This window comes from Pteropus alecto, unplaced genomic scaffold, assembly GCF_000325575.1.
Source record: "Pteropus alecto unplaced genomic scaffold, ASM32557v1 scaffold74, whole genome shotgun sequence".
NCBI lineage: Eukaryota > Metazoa > Chordata > Mammalia > Chiroptera > Pteropodidae > Pteropus > Pteropus alecto.
The window spans coordinates 3632324-3646152 of NW_006436291.1; the positions used below are offsets into that span (position 1 = coordinate 3632324).

General features: G+C 55.2%; 1 protein-coding gene and 1 pseudogene across 1 annotated transcript in view; one reads left to right on the top strand and one right to left on the bottom strand.

The window, feature by feature from the left end:
* Positions 1-13829, bottom strand: part of DOCK1 (dedicator of cytokinesis 1) — a 380982-nt gene that overhangs the window by 274628 nt on the left and 92525 nt on the right.
* Positions 2919-3075, top strand: LOC112480528 (annotated as a pseudogene).

Below are 13829 nucleotides of genomic sequence, written 5' to 3' on the forward strand. Positions count from 1 at the left end.
TGGTGAATAAGCACCTGAAAAGATGCCCACATCATTTGTCACCAGGGAAATGCAAACTAAAACCACGATAAGATATCGCTGATATCTATTAGAATGGCTATAGCAGAACGAAAAGCTGACAGTACCGCGTGCTGTTTGCAGATACTGCTGGTCCGGAGTCAAAGTTAGTCCATTAACTTTGGAAAAACACTTGGCAGCTCTTATAGCGTTGGATGAGCCCTCTTCATATGGCCCGGCCATGGCCTCCCTGAACAGGGACCCAGGCGAGATGAACCTGGTTGTGAATGTTTACAGCTGCTTTCTTGGCAACCGTCAAAAACTAGAAAGAAGCTGAATGTCCATGAAAAGGTGAATCCATACAATGGAACGCCACTCCGCAATAAATTTTTTTTTTCATTTAAAAAAACCTATGTTACACACAACATGGCTTAATCTTAAATGCACTCGGAGAAGTAAAGCAAGACAAACTCTAACAGCTGATGATTCCATTTCTAGAACAGTCTGGAAAAGGCCAAACTACAGGGAGGGAGGATGCCTCGGTGGTTGACAGGGGAGAGGTGGGAGAGGGCTCACCCGCAGCGGGGGCTAGAGGGACACAGCCGGGAGATGGGACTCTTCTACAGGACCGTATGCAAACTACACCTTAATTTTAAAAACGAGTAAGAATCTACTACCCGGCTACACAGACACGAAACACGCCTGAGGGAGAGTTGGGTCCGAGTCTCAACTGCAGTGACTAAGAGTTAAGTGGTCAGGTTCAGCCCCCTTCAAGTTTCCTAACCTGTAGGATATGAACATCATGCATGTGCCAGACATTTTTCTAGCCTGAGGCTCCACTGACAGAATAAATCTTCAGGACAAGCACGCGTGAAAGGGGGCTGGTACTGTCCCCTGCACAGATCACACCGCAGAGACACACACAGTGGGCGCCGCGGAACTGGTGACTTCCCTCGTCCACACGCTAACCCTGTCCCCTGATCTCAGCCGGGTCGTGAGACGCCTCCTCCCCGCTCTGAGATGCAACTCTCGAAAACAGCATTCAACAGAAACAATCACATTCCGGTTTCAAAAGTCTTCCTTCGATGACCTTGAGGTTGTTCTGAAAAGCTAAAAGATATTTACCGTGACATTTAATAATGAGCGTGCGCACAGCGGACTGCTCGTGCCCTGGAGTGTCTCGTTTGGTTTGTGACAGCCCAGAGTGAGGGAAGGTCACGTCGGCTTCGTGCATTTTATCCTGCACCCAACAAAGCGTCATCTGCCTGCAGCGGCGGGGTCAAGTCCACTTCGCAAGGACGAAGGCGACAGCGACAGACCAGGCAGGCCTCTGGGGCCGGCCGCTCACGTGCTGCCCAGAGGCCGCCCACGTACTGGCCAGGCTGGCCGAGCGCCAGGGCAGAGGCAGGGCTCCCAGGCGTCCCTGCGTCCCCATGTCCCCGCCTGATGTCAGGGCGGTGGCCACAGAGGGGCCTGTGCCCGCAGTGATCACAAATGACAATTAAACGACTGTCACCCTGCCGAGGACCCCGGACACAGGAGAACCTGCGTGACTGCCGCAGACGGAGCCGTGCATGAAATCGCCTCTAATTCTCAGAAGACATTGCTCCTCCTCGCTTTCCACCCACAGCAGGCGCCATCCTTAGCTCGGAGAGGCAGAGGGGCCCTTGTTGCTTAGCTCCGCAGGCTCTGTGACCCCCCACAAAGTGCCCTCCGTGGCGTCAGAGACCACATCCAGCTTTGCCTATTTCTACGGTTATTTGTTGCGAATCTCAAGTGTTCGGGGTCCTGCTGGTGCTCCCAGCAAAAGGCGTCTGCCCCCTCCACTTCCCCTATGGCGTGCATTGGCCTCCCTCAATCCAAGTCTCACCCGTGGAAGGAGCCGCTGCTCCAGGAGCTCCCTCAGGTGCAGAGGGCCCAACAGGTGAGGCAGGGAGGATGTGCGGTGGCCAGACAGCGCGGGAGAACCTCACCGCAGAGAGACACTGCCCGATGGACATGCTGGGTATCGGGGGGGGCGGGAAGCTGAGGCTGACATGGCCCACCGGCTGCCGTGCATGCGTCTGAGGGTCCCACCAGGACCTGGGCACCTGGCCAGGCGGTCTGAGCCCAGTCCTCCCCAGCACTTCAGCATTTGCGATCAGTGGCTCTCATGGGTGGCTCTCCTTGGTCAACAGCGGTGGCTAACAGAGCCCGCCCAGGGCCGGTGGGAGAGTAGACAGAGCATGTGCAGGGGACGCTGGGGGTGGGGGGGAGCTGCGGGAGATGTCGAAGATACAGAGCTGCGTGTGGACTCTTCCTCCCTCCACGGCCCCGAGCCATGGGCCAAGTCACCTGTCACAACACCCCCCATGACGGGGCCTGGCCAGGAACTGAGAATAGCACAATACAGGACTTAAGGTGAAGTCACTGCTCTTAGCTTGGGTTATCTCTAGTTTTTAAGTTATAATTGAACTTATTAAATCAATATTTGCTTTCTAAGAAAGTTATTTTTTCAGAATTGACTTTAAACCTACTTAAATTAACATAATGGCTGCTTAAGTCTCAGCTTGCTTTTCTTTGAACTTGATAAATCTTTCATCTGTCCATCCCAGGATGGACAGACCCAATTCTCAGCGCATTTGGGCCTCGGGGCCGCCAACACGTGAGCACTGACGCGCTGAGAACACACGTGAGTCCCCATGCGCTCGGGCAAAGGCTGCAGGTAAAACTGGAACCACCTCCGAATGCATCAGGGTCCCCACCTCTGCGCCCCGACTGAAAGCCGGCAAGCCACGGAAGGTACCAGAAACAAATTTAGAGAGAACCGTGGCCAGTGGTCAAGCTACTTCTATTTACATTAAAAGACGAGCGAGTTGCTGAGTGTCCCTTTTAGAAATGGCTTCACTGCTCAGCTCCCTGGGAATCAAGAACTCGGTACAGTCTACGGCCACGGCGCCCTGAACACGCCCGATCTCGGCCGATCTCAGAAGCTAAGCAGGGTCGGGCCTGGTTAGGCTGATCTCGGAAGCTAAGCCGGGTGGGGCCTGGTTCCTACTTGGATGGGAGACCACCTGGGAAGAGCAGGTGCTGTAGGCGTAAACAAACAAACAAACAACCCTCAGGACAGCCAGCAACCACAACGTGAGGTTGGAACTGAAGCAAAAGGAAGAGAAACGCACTGAAACCAAAGGTTTAGGTGAGAATAAAATGAAACATAAAAAAGATTCAAAAACGGCAGAAAATGCTAAAAGGTTTCTAATGGCTGAAATAGCTCAGGTTAAAGAAATTAAATAAATTTTTTTCTCTAAGTAGATTGACTTGTCATGCGTCTCAGGAGAATGCCAACTTAATGAAAACTGTAAACCCAAACCAAAAATGCACTTTCTACCTAGTACTGGTTTCATGTTGTAAGTGTCTGTCTGGCTAAAAATATTACCACTGATGATGATTAACAGACACTATTTTAGGGTAAAGTTCAGGCTACATTATTCAGTATAATTATTTTAATTAAATCCATTAGCATATCTTTATATAAGATTACAAGAGCTACTGGTGATACAAAATAAGTTTTTCTTGAATAATGTATGAAGCAATTATTAATTTACATATTTCTCGAGAAAAACGCATATTAAAATGATTCCATTTGAAGTTCTGAGCTAAAATATAGATGGCCCACAAATTCTCCTTTCAGACTTAAGTGCTGCATCTTTGGAAGATCTGGGGCATAGCCGAACGGCCTCAGAAGCAGCAGGACATTCCGCTGCAGCAAAACGCGGCAAGGCCAGCTTGACCAACAGGTGCCACTGGACGCGAGCTTGTGCCGCCCCTGGGGAAGGGATGGAACGGGGCAGATGGCCGGGCACGGTGGCTTCGCGTTGCTAAAGGATGGTGAACCACAGCGCCTCAGGAAGATTCGAGAATGTGCCACTCTGAGCCACACTGCTGCACGTATTGTAGGAGCCCGAAGCAAAAACAAGAGAAAGATGAAGGCGACAAAAGATGATGCTTCTGCTCCTGTTACCCTATCGAATAAAGCCTACCTGCTTTTGCCTTCACTCTAAAAATACCTCTTCTCTTCGTAATCAAGCCTCTGTTAAGCAGATTCCGGTCTTTCGAGTAGCATTTCCCACCCCTACCGCCTACACTTTGGTTCACTCAATCACAAGTGACGATCCAGCAGCTGGAAGAAACCTTTCCTGGGAGTGCTTGTATGCTGAAGTATCACAAAGTTCAAGCCAAAATATTAATAAAAAAATACCAACTTATTACTGTTAAGATTTTTCAGTGGACCAAGCACAAGCTCCTATATTTAAAAATTGATTTGTTATGGCCAACCTATGAAAAGATGGTTGATGTCACTAACCATAACTGCAAATCAAAACTACGAGATATTAATCGCCTCATACTCAATAAATTGGCTACTATAAAAAAAAAAAAAGAAAATAACAGGTGTTGGCAAAGACATAGAGAAATCAGAACTCTTTTATACACTGTCGATAGAATGTAAAGAGATGCAACCACTATGGAAAACAGCACAGAAGTTCCTCAGAAAGTTAAGAATAGAATCAGCGAATGATCCATCCAGCAATCCCACTGCTGGGGACCCACCCAGAAGAACTGAAAGCAGGGTCTCGAAGACCTAAGCGCACACCCATATTCACTGTGGCATCACGCACAGGAGCCCAGAGGCAGAAACAACTCAACAGTCCATCAATGGATGAACGGGAAAAAGAAATGTGGCATTTGTATATAATGGACTGTAAATCAGCCTTAAAAAAGAAGAGAATCCTGGCATGCTGCTACGAGATGAACTTGGACGACACGCGCAGTGAAATAAGCCAGTCACAAAGTGACAAGATATCCAAAGACGTCAAACTCATGGAGACCATAAGTAGAACTGTGGTCGCCTGCGGCTGGGGTCAGGAGGGGAATGGAAGTGTTTGTTTAATGGGAACAGAGTTTAGGATTTTCAATATGGAAAGTTCCAGAGGACTGTTTCACAACGGTGTGAATACAGTTATCATGGCTGAGCTGTACAATCAAAGCTTGTTTAGATAGAAAATGTTACCTTATGTGGCTTTGATCAAAATCGTAAACAAGTAGATAAATAATTTGTCATGCCTTCCCTGGAGAATATCAACAACGGGTAAAGGGTTCCCAGCGTTTCTGAGGGGAGGGATGTTGTTTTCACCGTGCGGGACCACTTCGGGCACCGCCGGCTCCTGCCTATTAGATGTCAAGAATAACAGCACCGCCACGTGCGCACGATACACACACGCATGAACAACACACACATGCATGGCACACGCATGCACAACACACACAAAACACACACGCACAACACACACAACACACAACACACACAACACATAACACACGCACGACACACGCACGACACACAACGCATGCACAGCAGACACAACACACATGCACAACACACAAGCACAATGCACGCACAAGACACGCACAGCACACACATGCATGGCGCACACACGCACGGCGTGCACACGCACGACACACATGACACACACGCATGACATGAACACACGACACACTCATGACACATGCGGCACACACATGACAACACATGCACGGCACACACATGCACAACACACACAACACATAACACACGCATGACACACGCAACACACAACACATGCACGACACACACACGACACACAACGCATGCACAACAGACACAACACACACGCACGACACACAAGCACAATGCACGCACAAGACACACACAGCACATACATGCATGGCGCACACACACACGGCGTGCACACGCACGACACACATGACACACACGCATGACACGAACACACGGCACACACGACACACATGCACGGCGCACACACCCATGGCACATGCATGGTGCACACGACACATGCACACATGACACGCATACAGCACACACGACACACAACACACACATACGCACGACACACGCCCAACACATGCACGCACACAGATGCACAACACACACGCACGCACATACACAGGCACTGTCATAATCGGACGTGCCCCTGACATTCCCAAACAGCTCTGAGTTAGACAACACCTTTTCTTCCCACGTGTGTGGCTGTGTCACCAATGGGACCGTGAACACACGACACACTCATGACACATGCGGCACACACATGACACACATGCACGGCGCACACACCCATGGCACATGCATGGTGCACACGACACATGCACACATGACACACATACAGCACACACGACACACACACACATCACATGCACACACACAACACACACATAACATACGCACGACACACGCCCAACACATGCACACACACAGATGCACAACACACACGCACGCACATACACGCATACAGCACACACGACACACAACACACACATACGCACGACACACGCCCAACACATGCACGCACACAGATGCACAACACACACGCACGCACATACACAGGCACTGTCATAATCGGACGTGCCCCTGACATTCCCAAACAGCTCTGAGTTAGACAACACCTTTTCTTCCCACGTGTGTGGCTGTGTCACCAATGGGACCGCCCACTGAAGCCCTCGGCCCTTGGGTCAGCCTGGCCGGACCTGGGCCACTGGGGCGCTCCGGCCACACGTAGTCACACCATACGATGACCGGTTCCTTTACACCCGTGTGTGTAAGCAGTGGGTAACCACGGGCTCAGGTGTGCCCTGCCCTGCTCCCGCCCCTCCTCTCGATGGGAAGATGCACTATCGGACCCATTTCATCCCGGGTCCCCACAGCGGGTCACACAAGAGGCCAGAAGGCAGTCCGGTCAAGGATGGAATAAACTAAGAGACAACGAATGGTCAGGGCGGAGCTGCCATGACCCAGGGAGTGACAGGCGCCTGCAGACATGTGGCTGAGCAGCGAGACCTTGTGGCAACACGTACGAGGCCTGAGAAGCACAGGGGGTGAACTAGCCCACCGTGGCACAGACAGGATAAACTCTCTCCTCTCCTTGGTAGCCACGGAGCTGTCCGCACCGCCTAGGATCCACGTGCCCGAGTTAAGTCGTGCTACATGGGAGTAAGCCCGCTCCCCCGGCAAGCACAAACCCGAACTCCGCAGCCGAACCTGGCTTTCCCTTCGCACGAGCCCCGCAGCGCAGCCGGAAGGCTCGAGGCAGGGGGCCACCCTGTGACCAGGCCTTCGCAGCCTCCAGGTGGCAAAACCCGGTTACCTCTCTCGACAGCTTCCAGGAGGCAAAGCGTGACTTCCAAATGATGGCAATGTTGTAAAAAAAAAAATACTCGAAGTTTAGAAGTCAACGGATAGGAAAATGGTCCCGTTCAAAAGCATCTTAAGAGCGTGAACCACAGTGAGACAGTTTTGAAGACTGTGGTGGGAGGAGAGAACACGCCACACTTGTGTCTTGCACACCGCCACGAAGCAGAGCCTGGGGACAGGGACGGGTGGGAGGAGAGGCCTCTGCAGGGCCCGGAGGCAGGGAGCGGGAGGGACCCCCAGACCCTCATCCGGCACATGCACGGCCTCTCTCCCTTCCCAGCCGCCGCCTGCTGCCCCCACGCTCCGGCCACCCCAACAACCCAAGGACAAGCCCTGCTGGACCCAGGCAAAGCCCCCCGCCCCCACACCCAGTGCACGCTGGCGGAGCTGCACCCCAGGCACACGCCCACCCACCGTGGCTGGGACTGCGCCATCCCCACAAACATGTCTGAGTCCCCAGCCCCGGAACCTGCCCCCTTCCCCGCCCTCTCTGTGAACATCAGTCAACTTCTCTGGAAACGGTCTTTGCGGATGAAACCAATGAAAACGAGGTCGCAATAGATCAGGGTGGCCTTCGGTCCCCTGCCGGCATCTTTACGTGAAAAAGGAGAGGGGACTGAGCACAGAGACACGGGTGGGGACGGATGCCGTGTGGAGACCGAGGTAGGGCAGGGGCATGAAGCAGCACACCAGGACACGCCAGCAGCCAGCAGGAGCCGGAGAGGCGGAAAGGACCTCCCTGCGACCTCCCTGAGAGCCTCCGCAGGGAGCGTGACCTGCCGGAGCCTGCGGACCCAGCAGAGAGCGAGCTTCTGCTGCGGTGAGCTGTCCAGGCTAGGTTCGTTTTCGTAAGGCCGCCCTGGGAACTGATGCGCGCACACACATGCGTGCACACACACATACACGCACACAGGCACGCTCACGCACACCCAGCGCCCAGGCCAAAGGCGAGGATTCCTCCACGACCTGCAGTGAAGGACCAGGCCTGCTTGCACTTGCCGTCCGTTTCCAACCAACAGCCTCGTAAGATCCAATGACGATGGTTTTCTAGTAAACCGAAAAGCTGTCTGGATGACACAGCAGCATCGAATAACCGCGTAAGTTTCTAAACACTCATTGTCGATGCTGGTCCTGAAGTCACCAGAGGGAAGCGGTAAGCGCCTGGGCGCAGGCAAGGACCCCGATCGCCTGCTCTGAGCGGCACGAAGATCAGGTCGCAGGCCCCGGGCTGAGGCTGCGGGGAGGCCTGCGGGGCTGGGGGAGGCCTCGAGCAGGGATGAGAGAGGCAGGGCTGTGAGCCCAGCTTTCCAGGTGACACCTCCTCCCCACCAGCACGCCCGCCCTCCCTCTCCCCCGGGGCACCAACACTGCTGCTGCGGTCACTCTGTGACCGATGGCCTGGCCAGCCCTGTCCAACAGGACGTCCGCATTGCTGCTCTGTCCCGCACAGGGGCCACTAGATACACGCGTCCTCTGAACACAGAGATACGGCTGGAGCGAGTGAGGACAGAGAACACTGTGACCTGAGGTGTCCCCTTCTCCTCCCTGGACCACCCGCCCCTCTCCTGCTCAGGGGACACACGGCATGAGCCTACGGCTCCTTGAGTCTTAACTCAACGAAGACTCCAGATATCCGGAAACATAAAAGACAGCCCCACGTCCGTCCTACAGAAAAAGCTGTAATATAAAAGCGAGAGGGAGGGGAACCTTTCCAGACCGCCTCTCATGTGCCCTTCAGGAACCCACATAAATAAAAATATGTCTGTTCTTCAATAAATCAAAGGGAGTTAGTTACCAGAGGACCAAGACTCGCCCCCCACAACTGCCGCCCGCCCCAGTCTATAGCAAAGGGACTGAAGACACATTCGCAAAAGCCCATAGGGGAAGCAGCCCAAATGTCCATCACCAGATGAAAGGACACACAAGACGAGGTGCAGCCACGCGACGGAATTCTAGTCCCCCACAAAGCGGAAATGCTGGCACGTGGATGAACCCCAAAAACACGCTACGCAAAAGCAGCCAGGCAGGAAAAGGCACGTATTTTACGATGTCATTTAAACGACATGTTCACAATAGGCAACTTCACAGAGATGGCAAATAGATCGGTGGGGGCCGGGGAGGGGGTCTTGGGCTGACCGCCATGAGAACGGGGCTCATTTTGGGGTGATGAAAGGGATTTGCAACTAGAAAATGGCACTACTGTTCACTTCGAAACAGTCAGAATGGTAAATTTTATGTTACATTTCACCACGAAAAATTAATTAGTTAGAAAAACGGTAAGAACGTTCTGCCCCTGGGGATGTCACTTCTAACAGATGCGGGACAGCTCGTTGCTGCCTGAGTCACTGTCCATCCCTGGAGCCGGAAGACCAGTGACTGACCCACACCCTGGAAACAGCTGAGCGCCTCAACCCAGCTCCAAAATGAGGCACGACATTAGCCTAATGAGGCCACTGCCACCGCCTCCTTCGCTGGGACGGCCACCGCTCCCCAAAGCGTGCCACTACCAATGCCAAGGCCTTCATTAAGCAAGATGTGACACAATGTACCAAGGCAGAAATCCAAGGACACCAAGGAGGAGAGCCTCGCCAACGGCCCCTACACGTCGGGCATTGTCCCAAAATGCCACCACTACGCACGCTTTCATATTATTCTGTAGTTGTGCCTTCAATCCGTGTCCCAGCAAACACTGACTATTCAGGCCAGAGGATTTAAAACATGAACCTCCAAATTAATAACTTTTAAAAAATGTACTCAGATGTACAATGGGGAGTTTTTATAAACGTTGCCAAACTAACGAAAAGCTTCGGGCTGGGTAATTAAAAATATTTCCGCAGGTCAGCCAGTCTCTTCTCTTCCCAAGGACAAGCTGGCCGGGGAGACTAATTATCACTGTCCCCCGACGCCAACACTGGGCAACTTCTCTCCTGGAGACCGGAGGCAAAGGCAGAAGCAGGCGTCCTGCTCCCGAGGGGGGCCCTCTTTCCTGGTATCTTAGATGTGGGTCAGAATCCTCGGTTATGCCGAGGTCCCCACAGGAGGAGGCAGGATGTCAGGGAGGAGGCGGAGGATGGCTGTGGGCAGAGGCGGAGGGGGCAGCGGGGGAGGGATCACTCCAGGGATGCGGGAACTGAGCCGAGAAGGGGTCCCAGGAAAGGGCCCCCAAACCAGAGAGGGAACAGGCGCAGGCACAGCAGCCCAGACAGTGAAACAGGCTGACCGAGGACACGGAGAAAACCAGCAGTGCGGACCCAGGGCGGGCGAGGGACTTGGGCCGCGCTGAAGCCCAGGCCACCTTGGGGACGCCCTCGCACCGGGCGGCAGCGAATCAGGTGACGCTAAGAAGTCGAAACCCGAGTCTAAGCAGCCCACCGAGTTTTGCTGCCATAGTTTTCACAGTTTCTAGCGACGCTGTACCACCCACAGGTGGGGCGGCTTCCGGGGGCCTGAGGTCAGGTGGGGACGAGGCGCCCGCACACGGATGCGGGGCCAAAGATCGGCCCGCAGGGTCATCGTCCTGCTCCTCCTCCTTCATCCGTTAATAAAGAAGATGTTTTCTTCTACTTGATGACAATTTCGTGGTTATGCATTGTTGGAACACGGCACCGAAGGAAAGAGTATCCCAGAGCGGGGAAAGCCCCGAATCTGCCAACAAGTTCGTTCTGTCCAATGTCCCTCCCCGGCCCGGCCACGCAGCAACACGCTCGCATCTGGACCACACAGGGACCCCCGTGACCTGACCACCGGCTCTGGCACCTGCCGGGTCCCTGGGAATGACCGCTGAGGACTAAAGCCCACGGGGGATGAAACCTCAGACTGCCAGGCCACTGAGGGCAGCGACACAGTCCCTGCTGCTGACGGCGCCCGCCACACCGCGCCCAGCACCTGGCCGCTGAGAACGGTCAACAGACACGTGTAGAGTGGACTGTGGAAGACCCTCACGTTGGGCACTTTGCACTGTCCCCGGGGCTGCTGGAGAAGGAAGGGAACGACACCTAGAGCGTGCTGATCCCAAGTCAAAAGCCAAGACAGAGACACTGCCCCACGCGAAAGCTGCGGGTCAGCTCGTCCGGCTGCATGGCCTGCGGGACGGCTCTGGGTTTCACGTCCTTGTCCTGTGACCGTGCACGGAGCAGGCACACAGCGGACGGGGCAGCTCCGTGGACAACGCCACGGCCTGATGAGGCTGGCCGGCTCCCGCAGGCCGCTCAGCCCGCTGTCTCCTCCACCCAGGCATCTCCGCCACCCGCACTGGCTTTGCTCAGAGCCCACCTCAGAGCCCACCTCCTCTGGTGCCCAGGCCGCTCCTGACATGGGGCGCACTGTTCCCAGCCGGGTTCTTCCCCCTCCCCAGTCCTCCCACACCCCCGCCCCACCTCCCAGGGCCTCCTCGGCTGGGACGAGTCACCGGCAGCCCCACAATGCTCCTCCACGGTGGGCAGGGAGTGCTCTTCCCAGGAGAACAGGGAGCGGGTGCTGTATCCCCTCAAAGCCCTTCAAAGCCTGGGCTGCTCCCTGCAGATTTGGCTGTCATGCCACTGCAGAGAACCCCGCTTCTGCTGAGCAGCCCTGGGGAGGTGTAGCCTCCAGAGGTCCCCGCGCTGGCTGCCTTCCCTAACACCGCCTGACTTTCCCATCCCTGAAGCCAGGCTCCAGCCACCTTTACTGCTCTCCAGACTCCTGAAGGTCATTGGCTGAGCTATGGCATCAAGGTGATTAGTCTGGGTGTTGCTGTTAAGGAAACCTGTAGGTGTGATTATGTTCTACAACCAGGTGACTTTATGCAGAGAGGATTATCCTTGAGGAGCTGAGTGGGCCTGACCCAATCAGTTGAAAGGTGTTAGTAACAGAAGCAGGACTGCCCTGAGGAAGAGAAAGGTCAGCCTGAGGAGCGCAGTGGCAGCTCCTGCCCGCAAGGCCAGGCCCCCCAGATTCCCAACTCCCCTAGGCAGCCCCACAGCCACGTAAACCAATTCACTGCAATCAACAAATATACACCCTACTGGTTCCGTGCGCTAATGGATGCCTGCCTGACTGATACACCTGCCATGCACGCCAGCCCTGCGTGGGCTTACCTGGGCTTACCTGTGCCCAACCACATGGACCACACAAACTGGGGGGCGGGGGGAGCCTCGCCTGGCTCTGCAGCCTCCTCCCAGCCTCTGCCCCGCCCCAGCAGGACACTCAGGAAAGAACTGGGGGACAGTGAACAGGTGTTCAGCAGCTGCGTGCTGAATTAGCATCAGGGGACACCAACAAATGCTCGGCTAACTCCCCAAGGCGTGAGCCCTCGCTCCACACGATCTGGTCGCTCACTCACTCACTCAGGAGTCTCGGTGGCTCTCAGGCCTGGATGCCTCTGAAGGGTGATGCGATTCAACACGAGGATCACAGAGAAAGCGACACGAAGTCATGTAAGCTGACTTCTCCCGAAACCTGGCTTCACAGAGGCGGAGGGGGCAGCGGGGGAGGGATCACTCCAGGGATGCGGGAACTGAGCCGAGAAGGGGCCCCAGGAAAGGGCCCCCAAACCAGAGAGGGAACAGGCGCAGGCACAGCAGCCCAGACAGTGAAACAGGCTGACCGAGGACACAGAAAACACCAGCAGTGCGGACCCAGGGCGGGCGAGGGACTTGGGCCGCGCTGAAGCCCAGGCCACCTTGGGGACGCCCTCGCACCGGGCGGCAGCGAATCAGGTGACGCTAAGAAGTCGAAACCCGAGTTCAGGCAGCCCACCGAGTTTTGCTGCCATAGTTTGCACAGTTTCTAGCGACGCTGTAACGCCCACAGGTGGGGCGGCTTCCGGGGGCCTGAGGTCAGGTGGGGACGAGGCGCCCGCACACGGATGCGGGGCCAAAGATCAGCCCGCAGGGTCATCGTCCTGCTCCTCCTCCTTCATCCGTCAATAAAGAAGATGTTTTCTTCTACTTGATGACAATTTCGTGGTTATGCATTGTTGGAACACGGCACCGAAGGAAAGAGTATCCCAGAGCGGAGAAAGCCCCGAATCTGCCAACAAGTTCATTCTGTCCAATGTCCCTCCCCGGCCCGGCCACGCAGCAACACGCTCGCATCTGGACCACACAGGGACCCCCGTGACCTGACCACCGGCTCTGGCACCTGCCCGGGTCCCTGGGAATGACCGCTGAGGACTAAAGCCCACGGGGGATGAAACCTCAGACTGCCAGGCCACTGAGGGCAGCGACACAGTCCCTGCTGCTAACGGTGCCCGCCACACTGCGCCCAGCACCTGGCCGCTGAGAACGGTCAACAGACACGTGTAGAGTGGACTGTGGAAGACCCTCACGTTGGGCACTTTGCACTGTCCCCGGGGCTGCTGGAGAAGGAAGGGCACGACACCCAGAGCGTGCTGATCCCAAGTCAAAAGCCGAGACAGCGACACTGCCCCACGCGAAAGCTGCGGGTCAGCTCGTCCGGCTGCGTGGCCTGCGGGACGGCTCTGGGTTTCACATCCTCGTCCTGTGACCGTGCATGGAGCAGGCACACAGCGGACGGGGCAGCTCTGTGGACAACGCCATGGCCTGATCAGGCCCGCCGGCTCCCGCAGGTCGCTCAGCCCGCTGTCTCCTCCGCCCAGGCATCTCTG